Source organism: Capra hircus, chromosome 24 (genome assembly GCF_001704415.2).
Source record: "Capra hircus breed San Clemente chromosome 24, ASM170441v1, whole genome shotgun sequence".
NCBI lineage: Eukaryota > Metazoa > Chordata > Mammalia > Artiodactyla > Bovidae > Capra > Capra hircus.
Window position 1 is genome coordinate 41,706,415 of NC_030831.1, and position 26,343 is coordinate 41,732,757.

General features: G+C 42.5%; 1 long non-coding RNA gene across 2 annotated transcripts in view; it reads left to right on the top strand.

Moving 5' to 3' along the window:
* Nucleotides 5,584-26,343, top strand: part of LOC102173519 — a 46,848-nt gene continuing 26,088 nt past the window's right edge. For both annotated transcript variants that reach the window (XR_311050.3, XR_311049.3), the window contains exon 1: nucleotides 5,584-5,751. This is a non-coding gene — a long non-coding RNA (uncharacterized LOC102173519). The remainder of the gene's footprint in view (nucleotides 5,752-26,343) is intronic.

Genomic DNA, 26,343 nt, shown 5'->3' on the forward strand with positions numbered 1-26,343 from the left:
CCCCATGGACACTGTGGAAAGGCAAGAAGATATGACGCTGGAAGATGAGCCCCTCAGGTCAGAAGGTGTCCAGTATGCTACTGGGGAAGAGCGGAGAGTGGTTACTAATAGCTCCAGGGAGAATGAAGCAGCTGGGCCAAAGCAGGAACTTCTTTCTCAACACTTGGCTGCTGTTGCTGCTGCTAAGTCGCTTCAGTTGTGTCTGACTCTGTGCAACCCCACAGACGGCAGCTCACCAGGCTCCCCTGTCCCTGGAATTCTCCAGGCAAGAACACTGGAGTGGGTTGCCATTTCCTTCTCCAATGCATGAAAGTGAAAAGTGACAGTGAAGTTGCTCGGTCCTGTCCAACTCTTATCGACCCCATGGACTGCAGCCCACCAGGCTCCTCCGTCCATGGGATTTTCCAGGCAAGAGTACTAAAATGGGTTGCCATTGCCTTCTCCCAACACTTGGCAGTGGATGGTAAAAGTAAAGTTCAATGCTGTAAAGAATAATATTGCATAAGAAATGCAATATTAGGTTCATGAATCAAGGCAAATTGGAATAACCACAACAACCCCTGAACCTCATAGCCCATAATCCTCTGGGATGGCTTTTATGCTCCTATTGATGCTGGCTACTTTCAGAATTCAGTGAATACTGTTTCAGAAATGGCAACCCACTCCAGTATTCTTGCCTGGAGAATCCCAAGCAGAGGAGCCTGGTGGGCTACACTCACGGAATTGCAAAGAATTGGACATGACTGAGTGACTAGCGTGCACGTACACGCGCGCACACACACACAGGTCTTGTTTGGGGTTGGACTTTCCCCAACATTAGCTCCCTGGCTTGGAATGTTGGCTCATTTTTTTTTTTTTTTGGTCACACTATTTAAAGACAGGAGAATAAACCTGAAGAGGGTAAGTACAGGTGACACAAGAGGCCTGAGATAGACCTGGGACTTTGGTCATGAATCCTAGTCATCAAAACCTGGCACTCACCTTGTCGTTCTCTGACAGGATGGCAGAGAGCACCACTGATTTAAAGATCTAGTGCTATGTGGGAACAACCACGCTCCAATTCCTCCGTGGAAGGAGCTGACCTAAGAATAAAACTGAAGTTCACAGAAAGGCCAACAAGCACTGTCCAGGTTCATATTTTTAAGTTCAGCTGCAGCATCTTGGTCACATCTCAAGGCTGTAATTGTCCAAAAGCTTTCTATGTGAAAAAAAAAAGGATGAATATTAGTCATATGAAATCTTTGAGCTATAGGATCTTTCTTAGTTTCTAAATGAAACTTTTCCAGTTTAAGTAATTTGCAGGGGGCAGGGGCATGGATTGTCACCTTTTCCATTGTTTCCTCAGAAGGAATTGCTCTCATTTCCTTTAGAAGGAAATGAGTAGACAGAACAAATACAGAAGACCCCAAATATCTAAATCAGTAGTTTTAAATTACATAGTCAAACTTCTTAAGATATAATTCTACCTGTATTGCTGAAAATAGAGCTGAGAAATCTTTAGTTCTTGGCTTTTTTTCCATTTTTGTAAGCACTGTTATCACTTCCTCTAAGGTGAAGTGTCTATTATGCAATCCTGTTGGGAATAGCTTTTTCTTCACGAGCAGCTCATCATGCTGTCAGCACAGAGCTCCCTGGAGACCACAACAAGACTCCAAGGGGGAGCATGGGGAGGAAAAAAGGCCCATTTCCCTCAAGGAAGGTGAGTGGAGGAAAGAACTGGATCTATCTTCTCAAGGAGAAGTAGATGGAATGTAAAATCACAGCGTGAAGAACTTGCTGTTCATCCATAACAACCTCTACTCTCTGTGTGTGTGTGTGTGTGTGTGTGTGTGTCACTCAGTCATCTCTGACTCTGTGCAACCCCATGGAGTGTAGGCTACTCTGCCCATGGGATTCTGTAAACCATCTGTGGGTCATTCTGGGGCACTCGATGAACGTTGACTCTGACCCAGAACTTGTCTTGCACCAGCTAATGCAGCTTACAGCAGAGGTAACATTAGGTGAAAACCAGGTTGACAGATTTCCGGTGGTGTAACAGCAATGATCTATTCATAGTTGCTGGCTAGAGAGTTGTGTTGAGAAGGATTTAGGGATTATATCCCAGCTTAGTGGGAAAGAACACTGTGATCAGTCATCAATTAACGATGTCTGCTATGATCACAAAGTTGGACATGTCAGTATTTGGCCTATGGTATAGGTTAACTGACCCTGAGTTAAATGTTTACATTTAATCAGTCAACAAACATTTATTATTACTCATACACTGTGTGCATGGCCCTTTGTTAAATACAGAGTTGATGCAAAGATGAAAAAGACATAATTCCTAAGGAAGATCCAAATCTAGTCAGGAAGATATAGGAAAATAGATCTTTTTAACACAAATGATAATTATATCAACAGAGATGAACACAGGGTATCAAAAGAACATAAGGGAACAAAATATCAATATAATTTTACAGGTATATTGAGATGGGGTCATGAATGATTGAGATCACAAAGTTCCTACAAAGAAAAGAAAGAATTAGAGTAGAAAACACTCACTTTAAACTCTCTTGGGCTTCCCCAGTGGCTCAGCTGTAAAGAATCTGCCTGCAATGCAAGAGACACAGGTTTGATCCCTGGGTCAGGAAGATCCCCTGGAGGAGGGCGTAGCAACCCACTCTAGTATTCTTGCCTGGAGAATCCCATGGACAGAGGAACCCGGTGGGCTACGGTCCATGGGGTTGCAAAGAGCTGAACACAGCTGAAGCAACTTAGCACACACACACACACGGAGAGGAGACAGAAAGGCTGTAAGCAGGAAGGCATAACATTGAAGCAGGAGATTAAAAAATAAAAACGGATAAGGATATGAGATGAGGCCTGAGATGAATACACAAATGCATGCTGATGCGCCATGAATTTGACCCTTAGCTTTTTTCTCCTAGAAGAGAGAAACCTGACAAATTGATAAGGCTATGTTCAGATAGATGCTCAGAGAAAAGGGAAGGAGCTCTGATATGGGCTTCTATGAGAAGGGAATGGGGTAGTGGAGGAGGACTAGGGCAGAGCACAGCAGGAGAGGACAAACCGTGACTCCTGCATCCATGGAAACTTCCAGAAAGAGACCACCAGCAGCCTGATTAGACCAGTCTTAATTGGCCTGTTGTGGTAGTGGGGTGACTTTTTGGATCTGAGATATCTGAGGGAAAAACCCCACAACACTCTTTGTTTGACCACCTTAAGTTTTTATTTTGCTAAATGGTTTATAGAATGTTTTACCCACATGCTCTTGTTACTCAACTTTTCATGTGAATTAGCCAATATTACAAAAAATTCTCAGACCTGCTTTTTTTTTTGGGGGGGGGCGGTTGTAGGGGCTGGGTGGGCAGCCTTATCATGAGTTTCACATGACTTCCAATGTTTTCTGAATTTTTAAAAGGTGGAGTATGCAGTGTAGTTTATTTGAAAAGGCATTATTTCAGAATCGGAAGGTGATATAAAAGGCAGCCTTATTCTCTCACAGTCAGTCAGTCAGTCAGTTCAGTCGCTCAGTCGTGTCCGACTCTTTGCAACCCCATGAATCGCATCACGCCAGGCCTCCCTGTCCATCACCAACTCCCAAAGTTCACTCAGACTCATGTCCATTGAGTCCGTGATGCCATCCAGCCATCTCATCCTTTGTTGTCCCCTTCTCCTCCTGCCCCCAATCCCTCCCAGCATCAGAGTCTTTTCCAATGAGTCAACTCTTCGCATCAAGTGACCAAAGTACTGGAGTTTCAGCTTCAGCATCATTCCCTCCAAAGAAATCCCAGGACTGACCTCCTTCAGAATGGACTGGTTGGATCTCCTTGCAGTCCAAGGGATTCTCAAGAGTCTTCTCCAGCACCACAGTTCAAAAGCATCAATTCTTCAGCACTCAGCTTTCTTTACAGTCCAACTCTCACATCCATACATGACCACTGGAAAAACCATGGCCTTGACTAGATGGACCTTTGTTGGCAAAGTAATGTCTCTGCTTTTCAATATGCTATCTAGGTTGGTCATAACTTTTCTTCTAAGGAGTAAGCGTCTTTTAATTTCATGGCTGCAATCACCATCTGCAGTGATTTTGGAGCCCCCAAAAATAAAGTCTGACACTGTTTCCACTGTTTCCCCATCTATTTCCCATGAAGTGATGGGACCAGATGCCATATCTTCGTTTTCTGGATGTTGAGCTTTAAGCCAACTTTTTCACTCTCCTCTTTCACTTTCATCAAGAGGCTTTTTAGTTCCTCTTCGCTTTCTGCCATAAGGGTGGTGTCATCTGCATATTTCTCCCGGCAATCTTGATTTCAGCTTGTGCTTCTTCCAGCCCAGCGTTTCTCATGATGTACTCCGCATATAAGTTAAATAAGCAGGGTGACAATATACAGCCTTGACGTACTCCTTTTCCTATTTGGAACCAGTCTGTTGTTCCATGTCCAGTTCTAACTGTTGCTTCCTGACCTGCATACAGATTTCTCAAGAGGCAGGTCAGGTGGTCTGGTATTCCCATCTCTTTCAGAATTTTCCACAATTTCTTGCGATCCACACAGTCAAAGGCCCACCTTAAATCATTTTTGGAACAAGATAGAAACAGAAGTAAAAATTTTAAACTTATAAACAAAGGTAGTTTCACGTCCCAGGTTTTCAAAGTCAAGGACATCTTTCTCCCTGTGCGGGACAAGCTTCCAGCCTAGAAAACTACTGAGTCATCTTGGCCACCTGCACTCGTGTGTCCACTCAGAGCCTCTTCTATTCTGACAACTTTGCATCTTTTTTTCTCTAGACCCCGAAACAAGTATGTCCAAGAATCCTCCAAGAATTCAACAGACACTCTCTTCTGGTCAGAGAGCCAGGGCTCACCCGACTGAGTTCAAAACAACCTTGACCTTGGGTTTTGTTTTGCAGATTAAAAAAAACAACAACAACAGTGCCTCAAAAGCACACGAGTGAAATTCCTTCGTCATACTGATAGTATTTTTGTCCTCAGCTTTGAGTCAGAGGAGGCTTGCTAAAGGAAGAAGGAAATCTATTACACAGGCTCCCGGGAGTGAAGTCCCTCGGAGGCTGTAATTGCAGACTCGCAGTCCTCAGGGAGCAAAATCGGGCAGTGGCACTAAGACTTTGGCGACATCGTGTATGTTCTTAAGACTTTGACTTCTGTCAGTCAGCACTACAGCCTAGAGATCTTGCAACAAAAAGCAAGAAGTTCCCAATTCCTCCTACGGATGCTCAGCATCCTAAAGTGGGTGTAGCAGCTTCCTATTAGCAGACGCTCCGGTTGTTTCTATCACAAGAGCTGCTGCAAATGGATGCAGGCAGATCTTCAGGGCACACTGTCGGAGCGGGGATGTGGGGGTCCAACTGCTACCTGCCTTCATGAGTCCTTTCCCAGCAAGGGTCCTCCTACACCCAGCAGCTCACGCCAATAGGAGCTTCCACAGGTAAGGTCTGGGGCGGGGCTGCTTATAAGGATCTCTCAGCCGAGAGGGGGCTGAGTTCTCGCGGGATCCCGGGGGCAGCGCAGGCGCAGGCGCAGTTGCTGCTCCTGCACCAGATCAAGGCGCTGGGTGCAGCGTCTCTGCACACGGCTCCCCCACGCCATCTTGAACAGAGTGTTGGGGGCGGAGCCTTTGCCGTCGTCGCCATCATTTTGCACCAGGCATCCTGTTGGGAAGAGCTGAAGGGAAACCTTTGCACCAGGTGCCTTGGGAACTAGGGAGCTAGACTCAGCGCAGTGAAAACAAGGTGAGACTATCCTTTTTTATCACCTAGGTTCTATTTTCATTCCCTGGGAATATAAATGGGTTTTGCTGGTGACAAACCCCTTCTCTGCCCTGTGTCTCCTCCTCACTGTGTGGATGGGAGAGGGCGCCGAGGACCTGAGTCCTTTTCAGTGAGTGCTTCCTGCTGAGAGAGAGTGTCTGGTAACGTTGGGTGGAAGAGGGGAACTTCTCTTCAGGTCTGTTTGGTTGCCCACAGGCCTCGGCCTTGACCATACTCATCCCTGGACGACCCCCATTGGTGTAACCTTTGGGGGACAAAGGAACCCAGACAGTTTAAGGTCCCTGGCCCCTATATGGACAAGAGAATAATGCTCACATGTCACATTTTTCCTGAAAATGCAGGTCTCTGGCCCTTTGACCCTGATCCAGTGCTTGCTGTGGGGCCTGTCTCCCTGGCCACACTTGGGTGGTTTCTCAGAAGAGAAGCTTCAGGTCAGAGAGTCACAAAAGTGGTCCAAGGGTCTGTTACCCCAGGTCATGTCTCTGGAGTTTGGGGCAGAATATTAGGTCCTGCTGGGTGACAGAGTGCCCAGCAATGTGTAGGGATTAGGGATCATGTAGGTGTATACTCTGTGGCTTCACTGACTGCCCTGATGTCCTGAACTATCCAGTATTCCCCATTGAGTTTCCTTATGGGAAGAATGGGGTGTTACAAGCTGATTGGCCTGGTCTAATAAATAATAAGGCTCTGGTCATTTAGGGTCTGTGTTACAGGGGAGATGCTCAACAGGGCCTCCTGGCAGAGAGAGTACTGTTTTCTCTTGGGCTGTGTATGTCCAGGTTTTAGATGAACTATTGCAAGATCGGCTCCTTTAACTGGTCCTACCTGTGCCAGGGCCCAGATCTCAGGATTCACTCCAGGGAGATGGACTTGCTCTGTTTGGGGAGGTTTGTCCTCAGTCGTTAACATTATCATCTCCAGCCCCTTGTCTAAAGAGACAACAGTCTCCAGTTTGTCTCCCATTAGGTGGAGGGTAACCCCCCAATTTATGTAAGGTATCTCTTCCTAGTAGGAGTGGAGGGCATTCAAGGACGAACAGGAAGGAATGGATGCACATGTGTTCATCCAGTTCCCATCCTAGTGGTAGTGGCTCTATAATTCCCCTTCTTAGGACTTCCCTGAAAACCCCATAATTTTACAGTTCTTATGACTGTTCGCCTGATCTGGTGTTCAGAACCAAAAAAATTACATTGGTGTCAACTAAGAATTCAACAGTGTTTTTGCCCCATATCAAATGTCAGCCAGGGCTCCTTAGGGGTCATTTGGAGTGCCAGCTTAGGAGCCTCCTGGCTCTGTCATTCTTCATCTCTTTGGATCATTTGCTGTCGAGGGTAGTAGTTGAGATCTACCATTTCTACCCCTTTGAGGGGATTATGAGGACATTCTGTCTTTCCTGTTAACTTATGTGTACTTATGGCACACTGATTAGGTCCTGGTTTCCTTGGCTTTCTATCCCTTATTGGGGGCTGAGGTTACTCACCAGGGTTAAAAGGTCTCCGGACAGTTAGTCCAGATTCCTATGCTCTCTCACTGAAGGAAAATAGCCAGTATGTGGTCTTTCCTACAGGCCTTTTTATCGTTTGCCTCTTGAGAGCTACTCACAGGTCTCCCCAGTTTGCTTCAGAGAAACTCATGCTGACTGGACAAGGTCAGGTCACTGGTCGCGTGCCTACCTTGGAACCCTTTCACACTCAGGTGTCCTCGATGCCTTTTCTTGAACTTGGATTGAGTGTCCTCGTTCTCTTCTGTCATGGATACTTGTTACCTGGGCTTTTTCCTGGTTTCACCTCTTGACTCAGAGGGCTGCCCTTGCACTTTTACTAAACTGGAAGTATGGAGAATGCTACTGTTGACCCCCGAGGTTGGCAAGGACAACAAAAAGCTGATGCAGCCACTACACCATGTACAGAAGTCAAGAGGACAGCACTACTGGTGAGACCACAAGCAGGACTGCTGAAGTTCTGTCTTGTCCACAAGCCCCCACTGTCCCCAGGTGTCCAGCACCTGGGGGCCAACCAGAGGCAGCAGAAAGACACACATGAGTTTCAGTCTTCGATCCCCAATGATGCCACAGTGTGACCCCCTCAGAGGGGCACAGTCCAGATGACTATGGGGGTTATGCTGAGTGCACGCCACCCGTGGGTAGGAGGTTATTGGGCAGAGTTGCTCTGAATTCAGCCAGAGGCCACCACCATTCTACCTGTCAGAGTGTCCTCAGAGATTACAGTCAGTCATTCTTGCAGGAGCTTCCCAAAGCCACCTGGGCCAAGCCTGGAGCCTAGCCGACAAGTGCAGGCAAGAAGGCCATGACCTGTTTTATCTGGGTCACCAGAGTTTGTTATTAACCACCCTGTGTCAGTCCTCAGTAAGAGTCTTCTTGCCCTGTGTTGTTTAAGCCAATAAAATGAGACAGGCTTGATTAAGAAGCAAAGGAAGGCTTTCTTCTTTGACCAAAGAATGGAGAGGTGGGAGCTTGTGCTCTAGAGCAGCAACCTTTTTGGCATCAGGGACTGGTTTCATAGAAGACAATTTTTCCATGGACTGTATTGGGTAGGAGGGATAGTTGTGGGATGATTTGAGCACATTACATTTATTGAGTTCGTTGAGCAAGAGGCAGAGCTCAGGCAGTAATGCAAGCGATTGGGAGCAACTGTTAATACAGATGAAGCTTTGCTTGCTTACCTGCCATGCATCTCCTGCTGTGTAGCTCAGTTCCTAACAGGCCATGGACCAGTACCTGTCCATGGCCCTGAGGGATAGGGACCCCTGCTTTAGAGTATATGCTCCCCAAAAGGCTATAGGCAAGGCTGCTTTTTAGGATTCTTTTAAGTGAAGAGAAAAGTGGGATTTTGCAGGTTGGGCACAGCTGTGTTACTCATGCTCCAGATCCAAATATCATTGCACAGCATCTCTGCACACGGCCCATTGTGGCCATCTTGAATTGAAGTGCCAAGTACAGCATTTCTGCACACACTCTACCAAGTTGAGGTGTTGGTGCAGCCATTTTGTACTAGAAACTTTGGTCTGAAGTACTGGGTGTGAGGCCCATGGTTCCCTGTGAGCAAGTGAAATTAGATTAAGCACAAAGGAAAAGGAAAAGAAGGTTAAACTTTATTTTATTGCCCATATTCTATTTTTATTCCTCAAGAATTGTTAATGGACTTTGCCAGTGACAATACCTTCATTTTTAGCCATAAGAGTAGAGTGACAAGTTGTTGACAAAGATAATTACAGTAATACTTCTTAGCTCTGTATCCACATCCTTTTGCCATGGAGCTTGGCCACTCCTGTCTCCCAGGAAATTCATTTCCCCACTCTTGGAACTGGGCTAGCTTGTGACTCACTTTGGCCATTAGAATTTGGAAAAGGGACTTCTGTGGTGGTCTGGTGGTTAACAATCCGCTTTCCAACGCAGCAGACACGGGTTCAATCCCTGGTCAGGGAAGGATTCCCCATGCTAGAGGGCAACTAAGCCTGCACGGCGCAACCTTTGAGTTCACAGTTAAGAGCCCACATATGGCAACTAAGACCTAACACAACAAATAAATAAAATTTTTGTTTTAAAAAAGAACATGGAGAAAGGACTTCCAAATCTCTTAAAGTCTCAAGTTTCCAAAGTCCCTGAAATGAAGACTCCCTCCTGCACATGAGCATTATGTCTCTCTCCCTCCCTTTCCTCTTTATCTCCCTCCCGCCACCCCACTTTCAGAGCCCACAGTCCTCCAGGTAAAGAGCCTGAGCTAACAACCTCTATGTCAGTTGAGATTAGCCAACAGCCAGTACACATGAGGAAGGCCAAGTGGAACTGGCAAATGATTACAGCCACGTGTATGACTTGAAGGGAGAGCAGGAATGTCAAGCTAAGTTATTCCAGTCACCAGCCCAAGGACCAACTGCTGTGTGAAAGTACTCATTTTTGAGAAGATTTATCATGTGTAAGTGGACCACTGATGCCTCAGGAAGTAGTTTCTCTTAGAAAGACTTTGAAACAATGAACAGTATGTTCACCCTGCAAGCCCATAATATCTTTTAACACAGTCTGTGGACTCAGATTTCCTGAGCAAGTGCAGTTGGGCTTGTATTGGATTTAGCAGTAGGTGTTGGGTATTGTAGCTGTTCAGATAGACCTTAACCCTGACCACACTACACAAGCCTGGCTGGCCATAAGCAGTCCCACTTTCAGAAAGACAACTGGCTGCTTAGTGTCTGTCTGAGTGGTGGCCTTATGAGAGATTCTCTGCACAAGGCATCACATATCACTCATGGATGGTTTGCATTGTTGAAAAAAATCTACTCTTCAGTCATCCTTTCTGGCACATGCTGTAAAGAAAGCTGAGCACCAGAGAATTGATGCTTTTGAACTGTGGTGTCAGAGAAGACTCTTGAGAGTCCCTTGGACAGCAAGGAGATTCAACTAGTCCATCCTAAAGGAAATCAGTCCTGAATATTCATTAAAAGGACTGATGCTGAAGCTGAAAGAGGAGAGTAAAAATGTTGGCTTAAAGCTCAACATTCAGAAAACGAAGATCATGGCATCCGGTCCCATCACTTCATGGGAAATAGATGGGGAAACAGTGAAAACAGTGGCTGACTTTATTTTTCTAGGTTCCAAAATCACTGCAGGTGGTGATTGCAGCCGTGAAATTAAGACGCTTACTTCTTGGAAGGAAAGTTATGACCAACCTAGACAGCATATTAAAAAGCAGAGACATTACTTTGTCAACAAAGGTCCTTCTAGTCAAGGCTATGGTTTTTCCACTGGTCATGTATGGATGTAAGAGTTGGACTGTGAAGAAAGCTGAGCACCAAAAAAATGGATGTTTTGAACTGTGGTATTGGAGAAGACTCTTGAGAGTCCCTTGGACTGCAAGGAGATCCAACTAGTCCATCCTAAAGGAGATCAGTCCTGGGTGTTCATTGGAAGGACTGATGTTGAAGCTGAAACTCCCATACTTTGGCCACCTGATGCGAAGAGCTGACTCATTTGAAAAGACCCTGATGCTGGGAAATATTGCAGGCAGGAGGAGAAGGGGACAACAGAGGATGAGATAGTTGGGTGGCATCACTGACTCAACGGACATGAGTTTTTAAGTAAGCTCCAGGAGTTGGTGATGGACAGGGAAGCCTGGCATACTGCAGTCCATGGAGTCACAAAGGCTCAGACAGAACTGAGCAACTGAACTGAACGTTCTTCCCAGTACAAGGAAGGGAAATGAGTCTGAAACTGCCCTGGTTAGCTTCACATGGCTCAAAGGAAAGGATATGTTTGATCTCAATGAACCAGAACACCAGGTTTTTCAAGGTCAAGAAAATCAACTTAATGTGTTGCAATTGGCATTTTTTAAAAAGGTATTTATACACTTATGTTCACTGCAGTGTTATTCACAACAGCCCAGAGATGGAAGCAACCCAAGTGTTCACTACAGATGAATGGATAAACGAAATGTGTTTATACACACAATGGAATATTATTCAGCTTTGAAAGGATGGAAATTCTGGCATGGGCTACAACATGGATGAACCTTGACGTTTGTGAAATAAGCCTTTCACAAAAAAAAAAAAAAGGCAAAATCCACTTGTATGAGAAATCTATAGAGTACTCAAATTCATAGACACAGAGAGTAGAATGGTGGTTGTCAGGAGCTGGGGTTGAGGGGAAGAGGATTATTGTTTAATTGGGACAGAATTTCAGTTTGAGATGATGAAAATGTTCCAGATGGTGGTGATGATTCCACAACAATGTGAATGTACTTAATATCACAGAACTGTATGCTTAAAAATGGTGAACTTTATGCCTTGTATATTTTACCTCAATAAAAAACCAGAATGAAATAGAATAAGATACAGGTTACTTGGATAGATTCACTGTGTGAAAAGTCAAGAATTCAGTGTGTGTGTGTGCATGTGTGTAACACATTTCTGATTGTGGTTTTTTAAAAATTGAGAAAACAGTGCTAGAGGCAAGTCTCCATTTCCCATTTTTGTGGTTCTTTACTTTTTGAATTTGATACACTTTTCCCAATGGAATTGATTTAATTTTGACATTTAGTTATTCGAGCAGAAAAATCCTTTCCCTTGGGCCTTCTCTTCATCATAATCATTTTTCTCCATCTGACTGCTCATGGTAACTAGATTTCACATGCTAGATTAGCCAGGAAATTCATGTACAAACATTCTGTCATCTTGCTCTGTGGACTGTTCATGAAAGCATTGCCATACATTGTGCTGAGTGATTACGACTTGGGGTTTATGCTTCAGTGCAGAAAAACTAGAATTTACCTAAATCTTAGAGTGCAAATTTTAATTTAAAAATTCCTTGGTGGTTATGGTCTTTAAACCTCTCTTACTTGTAGGCATCTTCTCAGTAACATCCAAAACAGTGGGTTGTTCATCTCATGCATGAATGCTTCAGAGACAGTGAAGGACCCCAGTTCATTACTAAGTAGCTTCAATTGTAGAAAGAGTATAAGAACAGTTACATCATGTACTCAGGGAGATAAACCCTTGTCAAAAAGAAGGCATGATAGAGAAAGATTTGTAATCATGCAAAAAGATTGCATGATTATTGTATAATCATAGAAAAAGAAACTCAGAGACAAAATATTGACCTTTAATGTATCAAGACATGGATTTTTCAGTGATTTCCTACAATATACTTGAACTGGAATATAATGCACAGCACCCTAGACACTCCCCTTGGCTAGTACTCCACTGGAGCTTTAGATGTCTCCAAATTCCAAGAAATTAAAACACTTTTAAGGGTTATTTTAAATAAACCAGATAAAGTATGTTATCACATATGTGGAATCTAAAATATACAGCAAATGAATATAACAAAACAAAAATGGACTCACAGAGAACAAATTACAGGTTACCAGAGGGGAGAAGAAAGCAGTGAGGGGCAAGTTAGGGGTAGGTTAATTAAGAGGTACAAGCTACTATGTACAAAATAAATAAGCTACAAGGATATATTGTACCATACAGAGAATAGCCAATATATTATGATAGCTATAAATGGAGTATAACCTTTAATAATTGAATTATTTTTAAGAAAAACAGGATATTGATTTATACCAACTCTTGGAGTATGATTTATAATATGTAGCTTTGGAAATGCATACTAAATCATATGCTAAATATATTCAAATTTATGGTTACCACTATAATATTTAAATGTGATAAAAATAAGCTAACTCAAATTCTTTGTGGAATTAAGTGGGATTGTTAAATTATAGATACATTTAAGTTCTGGAAGAATAAAACTTACCTGGAACCAAGCACACACTCAAAAATCTCCCTAATATACCTCATAACTCTTCTTAACAAAATAATTCATCTACTTTTTGCTGGGGAAAGGTCTGGGAAATACCATTCCACCATTATTAGGAGTAGGACTATGTATTTCATAAAGTTCTATTTTTCCCATCTTTGTAACCTAACAAAGATATAAACTCTGGAATTCTGCCTTTGTTTCTCTGACTTCCTCTTCTGTCTCAAGAAAGGATCCTTAGGTTGAGATACAGGCTTTATTTTACTAAACAAATTTATAGAAATTTATTAGGAAAATTGTCTTTGATAAAGCAGCTATGATTCTGCTTTGAGGGATAAGCTGTTATGCCTCAAAAATGTGAGGAATAATGATAAAAACTGAAAGCTTTTCCCCAAAGATTAGGAACAAGTTAAGGATACTTGGTTTTGCTACTTCTATTCAGTAATACATTGGAAATTTTATCCAGAAGAAATTAAAAAAGACTTAAGCAATGTAAAGACATCCCATGTTTATACATAAGAAGACTTAGTATTATTAAGGTGGCTATTGGACTGCAAGGAGATCCAACCAGTCCATCCTAAAGGAGATCAGTCCTGGGTGTTCATTGGAAGGACTGATGCTGAAGCTGAAACTCCAATACTTTGGCCACCTCATGCAAAGAGTTGACTCATTGGAAAAGATCCTGATGCTGGGAGGGATTAGGGGCAGGAGGAGCAGGGGACAACAGAGGATGAGATAGCTGGATGGCATCACCAACTCGATGGACATGAGTTTGGGTAAACTCCAGGAGTTGGTGATGGACAGGGAGGCCTGGTGTGCTGTGATTCTTGGGGTCGCAAAGAGTCGGACATGACTGAGCGACTGAACTGAACTGATACTCCATAAAGCAATCTACAGATTCCATGCAATTCGTGTCAAAATTCCTCCTCCCTTTCTCTGAAGAAATAGAAAAGCTGGTTCCAAATTCATACGTAATTGCAAGAGACACAGAATAGGCAAAACATCTTGAAAAGTTGAAGGACTCACACATCTCAATTTCAGAACTTACTACAAATCTACCGCAATCAAGACTATGTGGTACTGACAAGGATAGACATAAGGACCAATAAACTATAATCAAGAGTCCAGAAATAAATCTATATCTCTATGACCAATCTGTTTTCAACAAGAGTGTCAAGATCATTCAATATGGAAATAATAGTGTCTCAGCAAATGGTCCTAGAACAACTGGATAAACTGTATACAAAAGAATAAAGTTTGACACTTCTCACACCATCTACAAAAATTAATTCAAAATGGGTCAAAGACGTGAATATAGGAGCTAAGACTATAAAACTCTTGGAAGAAAACATAGCAGTAAATTTTCATATTCTTGAATTTGGCAATAGATTGTTAGATGTGACACCAAAATCATAAACAACAAAAGAAAGAATACATGTAAGTTCATCAAGATTAATAACGTGTGCATCAAAAGACTATCAATAAAGTGAAAGTGTGACCCACAAAGTGGGAGAAAAATTTCCCATTCATATACATGGTAAGGACCTAGTGTCTAGAAGTAAAAAACTGCTATAACTTGAGGACAAAAAGACAAGCACTCCAGAGACAACAAAAAACAAGGGTGAATAGATGTTTTATCAAAGAAGACATAAAATGATGACTAAGTACATGAAACAATGTCATCCAGGAAATCAAACTCACAAGATGCCATTTCACACACTATAGGATGGCTAAAATCAAAAATATCAGGTGTTGGTGAGGATATGGAAAAATTTAAACCCTTGAGCATTGCTGGTGAGAATGTGAAATGGAGCAGTCACTACAGAAAACAATTTGACAGTTCCTCAAGAAATTAAATGTAGCATTACCATATGATGCAGCAATTCCAGTCCTAGGTATATTCCCCAAAGAATTGAAAAAGAAGTGCACATAAAAACTTGTATACAGAATGTTCATAGCAGCACTCTTCATTATAGCCAATAAATGGAAACAGCCCGAACGTCTTTCAGCTGATGAATAGATAAGCAGTTTGGTACATTGACACAATGAAATGAAATGAAGGTATAAAATGAAGCACTGTACATGGTACTGAACCTGGAAAACAGTGCTAAGTAAAAGAAAGCAGACACAAAAGATCACACATTGTATGATTCTGTTCATGTGAAATATACAGAAGAGGGCAATCTGTAGAGACAGAAAGCAGGTTAGTGGTTGCCAGAGGCTGGAGGAAGGGGGAGTAGAGAATGACTGCTTAATGGATATGGGGTTTCTTTTAGTGAGGTGAGAAAAATGTTCTGGAGCCAGTTAGTGCTGATGGTCACACAAGATTGTGAGTGTACTAAAATCCACTAATTTATACACGTTAATGGTTAAGTGATGAATTTTATTCTATGTGAATCTTGCCTTAATTTTTTTAAGTTTGATGAAACCTGGAAAACTGTGATTTGGGGGTATGCTAACTTTGATATCTAATAGTCATAAATAATAATTCTGAGTGTTTGGTTTTGTTTCAGAATTATTCACTATTTTTATATCCTTTTAAATATCCCAACACTGCTAGAACGTATTACATTTTGTACCAAATGGTAAACCCTGAAGTTGGCTCTCTATATTTGTGTAAGTCAAAAAATTAAAAACTTGAACAGCAAAGAGGATTTCTGCAATTTAAGACAGGACTAGGCAAACTACAGTCTGCTGCCTGTTTTCATACAGCTCACCCCCTAAAATTTTTTTACATGTCTTAATACTGATAAAAGCAACAAAACAAATATTTCTTGACATGCATAAATTACAAAAAAATTAAGATTTCAATTTTATTAAAACATAGTCATGTTCATTTGGTTATGGATTGTCAGTAACTTTTCCTGCTGCATCAGCAGATTTCAATAGTTAAAGACTATGAAACAGCACATAAAACATTGACCTGCTTAAACTGGTTCTGCTTCCTTAAGTAGGTTGTTGATTTGGTCTGGAGCCAAACATGTATGTCTCTAAGGTAGGCCTGTATGTTGTTCAGTCATCAGGTTGTGTCTGACTCTTTGTGACTCCATGGACTGCAGCATGCCAGGCCTTCCTGTCCCTTGCCATCTCCCAGAGTTTGCCCAAGTTCATGCCCATTGAACTGGTGATGCCATCCAACCATCTCATCCTCTGTCACCCTCTTCTGCCTTCAATCTTTCCCAGCGTCAGGGTCTTTTCCAGTGAGTTGGCTCTTTGCATCAGGTGGCCAGGGTATTGGAGCTTCAGCTTCAGCATCAATCCTTCCAATGAATATTCAGGGTTGATTTCCTTTAGGGTTGACTGGTTTGATCTCCTTGCTGTTCAAGGAACTCTCAAGTGTCTTCTCCAGCATTACAGTTCAAAACAATCAGTTTGTTGGTGCTCAGCCTTCTTTATGGTCCAGCTCTGACATGTAAGACTCACGTGAGACTTACCTTACTTGATTTCAAGACTGAAATTCAAATAATGAAGACAGTGTGGTATTATTGTCATAGGATAGAAATAGGAATTGACAGAGATAGAGATCTGTGAAGAAGAATATATGGTCCAGAAACAGATGCACATTTATATGGCAAGTTGATTTTCTTAAGATACTAAGGTAGTTGAGTGGGGAAAGAAAAAGTTTTCAATAATTGTTGAATATCCACTTGGATAAAAATTAACCTTCATCCTTACCTCATACTATATATTAAACTTAAAATGAGTGATAGATATTAAAGTTAACACTGTAAAATTTCTCGGAAAAAATGTAAGAAAATCTTTGCAACTTTGTGGTAGGCAGAAATTTCTTAAAACACCAAAAACGGGTCATTAAGGAAGAAAGTGACAAATTAGACTTCATCAAAATTAAAATCCTCTGCTCTTCAAAATAAAAAAGAAAATGCAAAGATATGTTAGCAAAAGGAAATTTTTACAAAAAAAGAATTCTTAACAACTCAGTAATAAGACACATAATCCAGTTTAACGTGGGTAAGATATTTAAATGAAAACTTCACCAAAGAACGTACACAAATGCCAAGTGAGCCCGGGAAGTGCTGCTCCATGTCAACAGTCCTCTGAAAGCACAGGAGATGCCTCTGCATACCAATGGGGATGTCTCATTAAAAGCTGAAAAATATCAAGGGTTGGGGTGGTTATGAGGCAACCAAAACTCCCATTGATTGTTGGTGAATATGTAAAATAGTATAACCATGTAGGAAAACAGCTTGGCAATTTCTTACAAAGTCAGATACACTCTTACCATGTGACCCAGTTATTCTACTTCCAGTATTTTCTCCAAGGGAAAAATAACCTATGTTCAAAGACCTATACGGTAAAGTTCACAGCAATTTCACCCATCACAGCCCCAAACAGAAAACAAGTGTCATTGGAAAACAATCCAGTAATCTCTTACGAAACTAAATATATTCTTACCGTATGATCCAGTGCTATGCTCCTTGGTATTTACCCAAAGGAGTTGAAAACTCATGTCCACATAGAAACCTGCACATGGATGTTTATAGTACCTTTATTCTAACCCAAACTCCAATACTTTGGCCACCTGATGCAAAGAACTGATTCATTTGAAAAGACCCTGATGCTGGGAAAAATTGAAGGCGGGAGGAGAAGGGGACGACAGAGGATGAGATGGTTGGATGGCATCACCAACTCAATGGACATGAGTTTGGGTAAACTCCGGGAGTTGGTGATGGACAGGGAGGCCTGGCATGGTTCAATCCATGGGGTTACAAAGAGTTGGACACGACTGAGCAACTGAACTGAACTGAATTCATAATTACCAAATCTTGGTAGTAATAAGATGGCCATCAGTGATTGGATGGATTAATGCACTGTGGTCCATCCAGACACTGGAATATGATTCAGCACCACAAAGAGATGTGGAAGAATCTTAAAGGTATATTACTAACTGAAAGATGACAGTCTGAAAAGCTTACATACTATATGCTTCCAATTATATGATGATCAAGAAAAGGCAAAACTATGGAGACACTGGAGAGGAGATGAGTGGAAGGAACACAGATGATTTTTAGGGCAGTGAAAGTGCTCTGTATGATGTTATAATGGGTCCAGGTCATGTTTGTTCAAATCCATAGAGTATACAATACCAGGAGTACATCCTGATGTGAACGGCGAACTTTGAATAATTATGATGTGTCAATGAAAAGGACATCTTTTTGGGGTGTTAGTTCTAAAAGATCTTGTAGGTATTCATAGAACCATTCAACATCAGCTTCTTCAGCATTACTGGTTGGGGCATAGACTTCGTTTACTGTGATATTGAATGGTTTGCCTTGGAAACGAACAGAGATCATTCTGTCGTTTTTGAGATTGCATCCAGGTACTGCATTTCAGACTCTTGTTGACCATGATGGCTACTCCATTTCTTATAAGGGATTCCTGCCCACAGTAGTAGATATAACGATCATCTGAGTTAAATTCACCCATTCCAGTCCATTTTAGTTCGCTGATTCCTAGAATGTTGACGTTCACTCTTGCCATCTCCTGTTTGACCACTTGCAATTTGCCTTGATTCATGGACCTGACATTCCAGGTTCCTATCCAATGTTGCTCTTTACAGCATCAGACCTTGCTTCTATCACCAGTCACATCCACAACAGGGTATTGTTTTTGCTTTGGCTCCATCCCTTCATTCTTTCTGGAATTATTTCTCCACTGATCTCCAGTAGCATATTGGATACTTACCAACCTGGGGAGTTCCCCTTTCAGTATCCTGTCATTTTGCCTTTCATACTGTTCATGGGGTTCTCAAGGCAAGAATACTGAAGTGGTTTGCCATTCCCTTCTCCTGTGGACCACATTCTGTTAGACCTCTCCACCATGACCCACCCGTCTTGGGAGGCCCCACACGGCATGGCTTAGTTTCATTGAGTTAGACAAGGCTGTGGTCCATATGATCAGATTGGCTAGTTTTCTGTGATTATGGTTTCAGTGTCTGCCCTCTGATTCCCTCTTGCAACACCTACCGTCTTAGGTGGGTTTCTCTTACCTTGGTCGTGGGTTATCTCTTAATGGCTGCTCCAGCAAAGTGCTGCTGCTGCTCCTTACCTTGGACGAGGGGTATCTCCTCAGGGGTCCCCCTCCTGACCTTGAACGTAGTCAAAAAAAATGTCCTTTTCATTATAGGGGACTGGAATGCAAAAGCAGGAAGTCAAGAAACACCTAGAGTAACAGGCAAATTTGGCCTTGGAGTATGGAATGAAGCAGGACAAAGACTGATAGAGTTTTGCCAAGAGAATGCATGGGTCGTAAGAAACACCCTCTTCCAACAACACAAGAGAAGACTACACATGGACATCACCAGATGGTCAACACTGAAATCAGATTGATTATATTCTTTGCAGCCAAAGAATCGTAGAAGCTCTATACAGTCAACAAAAACAAGACCAGGAGCTGACTGTGGCTCAGATCATGAACTCCTTATTGCCAAATTTAGACTTAAATTGAAAATAGTAGGGAAAACCACTAGACCATTCAGGTATGACCTAAATCAAATCCCTTATGTTTATACAGTGAAAGTGAGAAATAGATTTAAGAGACTAGATCTGATAGAGTGCCTGATGAACTACGGACGGAGGTTCATGACATTGTACAGGAGACAGGGATCAAGACCATCCCCAAGAAAAAGAAATGCAAAAAAGCAAAATGGCTGTCTGAGGAAGCTTTACAAATAGCTGTGAAAAGAAGAGAAGCGAAAAGCAAAAGAAAAAAGGAAAGATACAAGCATCTGAATGCAGAGTTCCAAAGAATAGCAAGGAGAGATAAGAAAGCCTTCCTCAGTGATCAGTGCAAAGAAACAGAGGAAAACAACAGAATGGGAAGGACTGGAGATCTTTTCAAGAAAATTAGAGATACCAAGGAAACATTTCATGTAAACATGGGCACAATAAAGGACAGAAATGGTATGGACCTAACAGAAGCAGAAGATATTAAGAGGTGGCAAGAATACACAGAACTGTACAAAACTTTCGCGACCCAGATAATCACGATGGTGTGGTCACTCACATAGAGCCAGACATCCTGGAATGTGAAGTCAAGTGGGCCTTAGAAAGCATCACTACGAACAAAGCTAGTGGAGGTGATGGAATTCCAGTTGAGCTATTTCAAATCCTAAAAGATGATGCTGGGAAAGTGCTGCACTCAATATGCCAGCAAATTTGGAAAACTCAACAGTGGCCACAGGACTGGAAAAAGTCAGTTTTCATTCCAATCCCAAAGAAAGGCAATGCCAAAGAATGCTCAAACTACCACACAATTGCACTCATCTCACATGCTAGTAAAGTAATGCTCAAAATTCTCCAAGTCAGGCTACAGCACTACATGAACCGTGAACTTCCAGATGTTCCAGCTGGTTTTTGAAAAGGCAGAGGAACCAGAGATCAAATTGCCAACATCTGCTGGATCATGGAAAAAGCAAGAGAGTTCCAGAAAAACATTTCTGCTTTATTGACTATGCCAAAGCCTTTGACTGTGTGGATCACAATAAACTGTGGGAAATTCTGAAAGAGATAGGAATCCCAGACCACCTGACCTGCCTCTTGAGAAATCTGTATGCAGGTCAGGAAGCAGCAGTTAGAACTGGCCATGGAACAACAGACTGGTTCCAAATAGGAAAAGGAGTACATCAAGGCTGTATATTGTCACCCTGCTTATTTAACTTCTATGCAGAGTATATAATGAGAAATGTTGGGCTGAAGGAAGCACAAGCTGGAATCAAGATTGCCGGGAGAAATATCAATAACCTCAGATACGCAAATGACACCACCTTTACCGCAGAAAGTGAAGAGGAACTAAAAAGCCTCTTGATGAAAGTGAAAGAGAAGAGTGAAAAAGTTGGCTTAAAGCTCAACATTCAGAAAACGAAGATCATGGCATCCAGTCCCATCACTTCATGGGAAATAGATGGGGAAACAGTGGAAACAGTGGCAGACTTTATTGTGGGGGGCTCCAAAATCACTCCAGATGTTATTGCAGCTATGAAATTAAAAGACGCTTACTCCTTGGAAGGAAAGTTATGACCAACCTAGATAGCATGTTCAAAAGCAGAGACGTTACTTTGCCACCAAAGGTCTGTCTAGTCAAGGCTATGGTTTCTACAGTGGTCATGTATGGATGTGAGAGTTGGACTGTGAAGAAAGGTGAGCGCCGAAGAATTGATGCTTTTGAACTGTGGTGTTGGAGCAGACTCTTGAGAGTCCCTTGGACTGCAAGGACATCCAACCAGTCCACTCTAAAGGAGATCAGTCCTGGGTGATCATTGGAAGGATTGATGCTAAAGCTCAAACTCCAATACTTTGGCTACATCGTGTGAAGAGCTGACTCATTGGGAAAGACCCTGATGTTGGGAAGGGTTGGGGGCAGGAGAAGGGGACAGCAGAGGTTGAGATGGCTGGATGGCATCACTGACTCGATGGACATGAGTTTGAGTGAACTCCTGGAGTTGTTGATGGACAGGGAGGCCTGGCATGCTGCAATTCATGGGGTCGCAAAGAGTCGGACACAACTGAGTGACTGAACTGAACTGAACTGATGCGTCAGTGCAATCAACTGTCACACATGTACCATCTGATGGGGGGTGTTGGAAGTGGGAGTGGTGTGAATTGTTGGTGGGGGTAGAAAGTATATTGGGAAGCCTATGTACCTGACTCTTAATTTGCTGTAAACCTAAAACTTCTCTTTAAAAAGCTGCACCGTGTTCTTGTAGAGCAGACCAAGAATTAATACTGGTTATGTTTTCTTGTAGTGGCTGTATTGGTCTGCACCACAGAATACCACAAGCTGGGGGACTTGAGCCATGGAAATTCATTTTCTTACAGATTTGGAGGCATAACGTCCAAGGTCAAGTGTTCTCAGGGTTAGTTTCTGGCGAGGGTCTCTTCTCTGCTCACAGAAGGCTCCTTCTCTGTGTCCTCATGCAGCCTTCCCATTGAGAACACACATAAAGATGCTACAGCTGCCAAATTTCCATCTGCAAAACGTGGACTTAACATCCATCTCACAAAGTTAAGAGAATTAAATGAAATTATGTATGAAAGTGATTAGCAAATTACCTTGAACAGAGTAAGTCCTCAGTAAGTGGGCATTACAGATATTATCCCCTACAAGGAAACTCTTCAATACATCTTTGTTTTTGAATCTGAGATCTTAAGAACTAGATATAAAATTGTATTGATTTATAGTCATTTCAATTTTTTCTGCTTTCTGATTGGAAATGATTTATTTAAGCACAATAGCTAACAAAGTTCATTTATTTAAAGTTTGCTAATGGAGAAATAAGACATGTAACACTTCAATAAACAAATTTCTTTTGATTGAAGTTCAAAAATGAGTCTAATTCTGCATTATCTAGAGAGCTAAGGAGCTGTTCAATATGTCACATAGTCTTGCTCACCTAATTGCTTAGTCACAGCTGCATAAAACCTTTTTAAAATTCTGTGCAAATCACAAGTTTAAAAGCATCGGTTATATGTATGCAGAAAGGCTACAAGAGAAAAAGGACTTTGCTTTACTGTACCCCAAAGAAGGCTACCGGCTCTGAATATTTTACTTCAAAAGCTTCTTTCAAAATACCAAAGAAAAAAAGAGTGAAAGTCAGGAGTGTTTTTTACTTGGAGTCTTCAGTCAAGGGCTACTCCTGCTGCCATAGCAACTGGACTGCTAGGTGGCTTTGCAAAGGAAGCATCTCGCCAGACCAGCTGCCTGTGGCAGCTGCCCTCATTTGCATCTTTCTCAGTCAAGTTGCTTCCAAAATGTTTCTAGAACATCGATCTCAATTTCATGAAACCTCAGTTATAACCCCCTCTCTGTTCCTCTCTAGCACAGAGCCAGCTCCGCTCAACAAAATTCAAACCTTGCTCAGTTCTCCCCCTCCCTTCCTGCCCTGGTAGAAGATAGTGATTTATCATGTGATGAACCGAAGATTGCCGGGGACCTAGGAGATGGCCCTCTTGCATCTTAAAATGGGATGCTGGGCCGAGACCTGTTCAGAGTTTTCGTTTTGAGGCACTGCTCCCAATTATTTTAACCAAGACTGGTACTTGGAGAATGGAAGTAGAAAGGAATAGTAGTTGCGGCCTTACACTGTTATTACTTACACCTGTTTCCAGATGCGCTCCCTGTCCCACCTCCTCTCACCCCCCACCATCCCACCAATGGGAAAAAAAAACTCTGAGGCAGAGTTTCTATGCAGGAGTTTATCAGGGAGCACCACCTGTGCAGGACAGGGAAGCAGGTTAGGGCAGAAGGAGCAGTTCAGCTGCAGTTCACTTGTATTAGGGGCTCAGCTGACCCTGCCAGGTGCTACAGCCCTTCAGGGTCAGCCACCCTTTGTCAGGAATTTGGGTAAAATCAGTGCGTCACTGAGACTGACAGCTCAAGGTCATTAGGATTGTAGGATCTCAGAGGTCCCACAGTTTTGCTGGCACCTGGAGAACAAACCACCTGGTGGTGCGGACGGTGCTGGGCTGTGAGTATGCAGGCAAACAGAACGGTGCGCTCAGACAGGGCTAGGTGTGCCTTACAGTGAGGACTCCTGTTCTTGCAAGTTGCTCCAGAAGCAACTCCAGACTTCTGTCCAGCACTTTGGAGCTTGATGCTGAAATTGTAAAGAATTACTCAAAAGGTGTTCTTCCAGAGAGGAAAGCCCTAGGACCTGGGTGTTTCTCTACCTACTTCCTGATCAGGAATTCCAGTTATTAATGTATAAAGCTGCTATGTTTGTGTGTCATTCACATTGGTCTTTTTAACATTGCTTTGAGCTTACTGTTGGGTTTATTATACTGGGGATTTTTTTTTTTTCCCCAAAAATAAGTGCAATTTTCCCTAAATTCATGTATACAAAAACAAGGGAAGTTGCTTGAGGGCTGACTCAAATTGTTCTACTTAAAAACACTCTTTAAAATATATAGCAAAGTTATGCTAGTACCATAGTTTTATTTTTCTTTTTTGTTTTTGAAAGTTGAAGACTAGTCCTTTATAAAGACCATAACAGTGAAGACTGGTGCACTTCAAAAAATATCACTATAAACTCAATTTTTTAATTGTATTTCACATATACAGACACAAAATTTGGAGAAATACAACAATGAGAACTAAATTCTGTAGGTATTCACTACACTTCACACTTTTTCACTGCCACTGTGCATTGTACAAAAGAAAATGATTTCATAGTTGATTTCAAAAGTAGATGCCAATGTTTCATGTTTTTGTTTTAGAAAGTAATTTTATATAATTAAAATTTTTATGCAAAAAACAAAGGTTGCTGGGAAGCTTTTGATGCATCAAGTTGGTTCAGGCCCCACTTGAAGGCTGCTAATTACTGGGCTAGTTTTCCATTGCAGCCAAACAAATTCTCAACAAACTCCAGACCAGGTCCTCTTCTTGAATTCACTTCTGAACTCTTATCTGGCTTGTTCAGTTGTAGGACTGAGGTTCCTTGCTGACCGGTGGCCAAGGGGTTAGTCAGTTCCAGAAGCCAGTCTAATCCCTGTACATTGTCCTCTCCATCTTCAAGGCCAGCAAATGATGTCGAATCTTCTCCTGCTTCTCTTTCTAACATCCTCTTCTGCTACCAGCTGATGTAAACTCACTGAGGGTTCTTCTTAGGTTAAGTCTACCCAGATAATGTGAAATGCTGAGCTGGATGAAGCACAAGCTGGAATCAAGATTGCTGGGAAAAATATTAATAACCTCAGATATGCAGATGACACCACCCTTATAGCAGAAAGCGAAGAACTGAAGAGCTGCTTCATGAAAGAGGAGAGTGAAAAAATTGGCTTAAAACTCTACATTCAGAAAACTAAGATCATGGCATCCAGTCCCATCACTTCATGGCAAATAGATGGGGAAACAATGGAAACGGTGGCAGGCTTTATTTTCTTCGTCTCTAAGATCACTGCAGGTGGTGACTGCAGCCATGAAATTAAAAGGCACTTGCTCCTTGGAAGAAAAGCTATGACCAACCCACACAGCATATTAAAAACCAGAGACATTACTTTTCCAACAAAGGTGCGTGTTGTCAAAGCTATGGTTTTCCCAGTAGTCACATATAGATGTGAGAGTTGGGCCATAAAGAAGGCTGGACGCCAAAGAATTGATGCTTTCAAATTGTGGTGCTGGAGAAGACTTGAGAGTCCCTTGGACTGCAAGGAGACCCAACCAGTCTATCCTAAAGGAAATCAGTCCTGAATATTCATTGGAAGGACTGATGCTGAAGCTGAAACTCCAGTATTTTGGTCACCTGATGCAAAGAACTGACCCACTGGAAGACACTGATGCTGGGAAAGATTGAAGTTGGGAGGAGAAGGGGTAGAGGATGAGATGGTGGGATGACATCACCAACTTGATGGACATGAGTTTGAGCAAGCTCTGGGAGTTGGTGATGGACAGGGAAGCCTGGCATGATACAGTCAATGGGGTCGCAAAGAGTTGGACACAACTGAGCAACTGAACTGAACACAGATAATCTCCTTCCATTAAGTACAGTTGTCAACCTTAGTTACATCCACAAGATCGCGTCTATGAAACGTAAGGTAGTCATGGAAGTAAAACCAGGAATGGAAGGTCCTGGGACCATCTTGGGACTCTGCCCTTCAGGCCCATGTAAAGGACTGAGCAGAATTCTGGAGGGACATGTGCTGTCTCCCACCCACTGGCTTCCTTTTTGATGCTTGGGGACCAAAGCAATTTTTCCTCGATTCCTGGAGGGACATGTGCTGTCTCCCACCCACTGGCTTCCTTTTTGATGCTTGGGGACCAAAGCAATTTTTCCTTGATTCCTGGAGGGACTGATCATCATGAATCTATCTACATAGTTCCAAGGAACTTTGCTTAGTGAGCAGACCCTGAATTTTGTGGGGGGTTATCAGATCCTCCTGCAGACAAATGTGAGGATATGGCAGTCAGGGCCTTTGAAGTGAAGACCCCTACCCCCACCTGTCAACCTGCAGGACATCATCTGCTGAGTGAACAGTTTGCACACCAGTGGGTAGAGGCACTTGTACAAAACCTTGACAGCTTGTTGGTGCCAAATGGGAGGGAGGTCTGCCTCGGCAGCACTTCCTCCCCAGTGCTCTTCCTGATCAGGGAGTCCCTATGACCTTGTGGGATGGGGAAGTACAAGCACATAACACATGGATTCCTCCCAGATACTCAAGTGCCGATGGAGCAGCAATACAGCGACTTGGCCCAGACGGCATGCAGCCAAGTTTTTGTTAGTTTCCCCTTCCCTGTGAGGTCCCTGCCCAAACCCCGTCAGTTGAATTCAA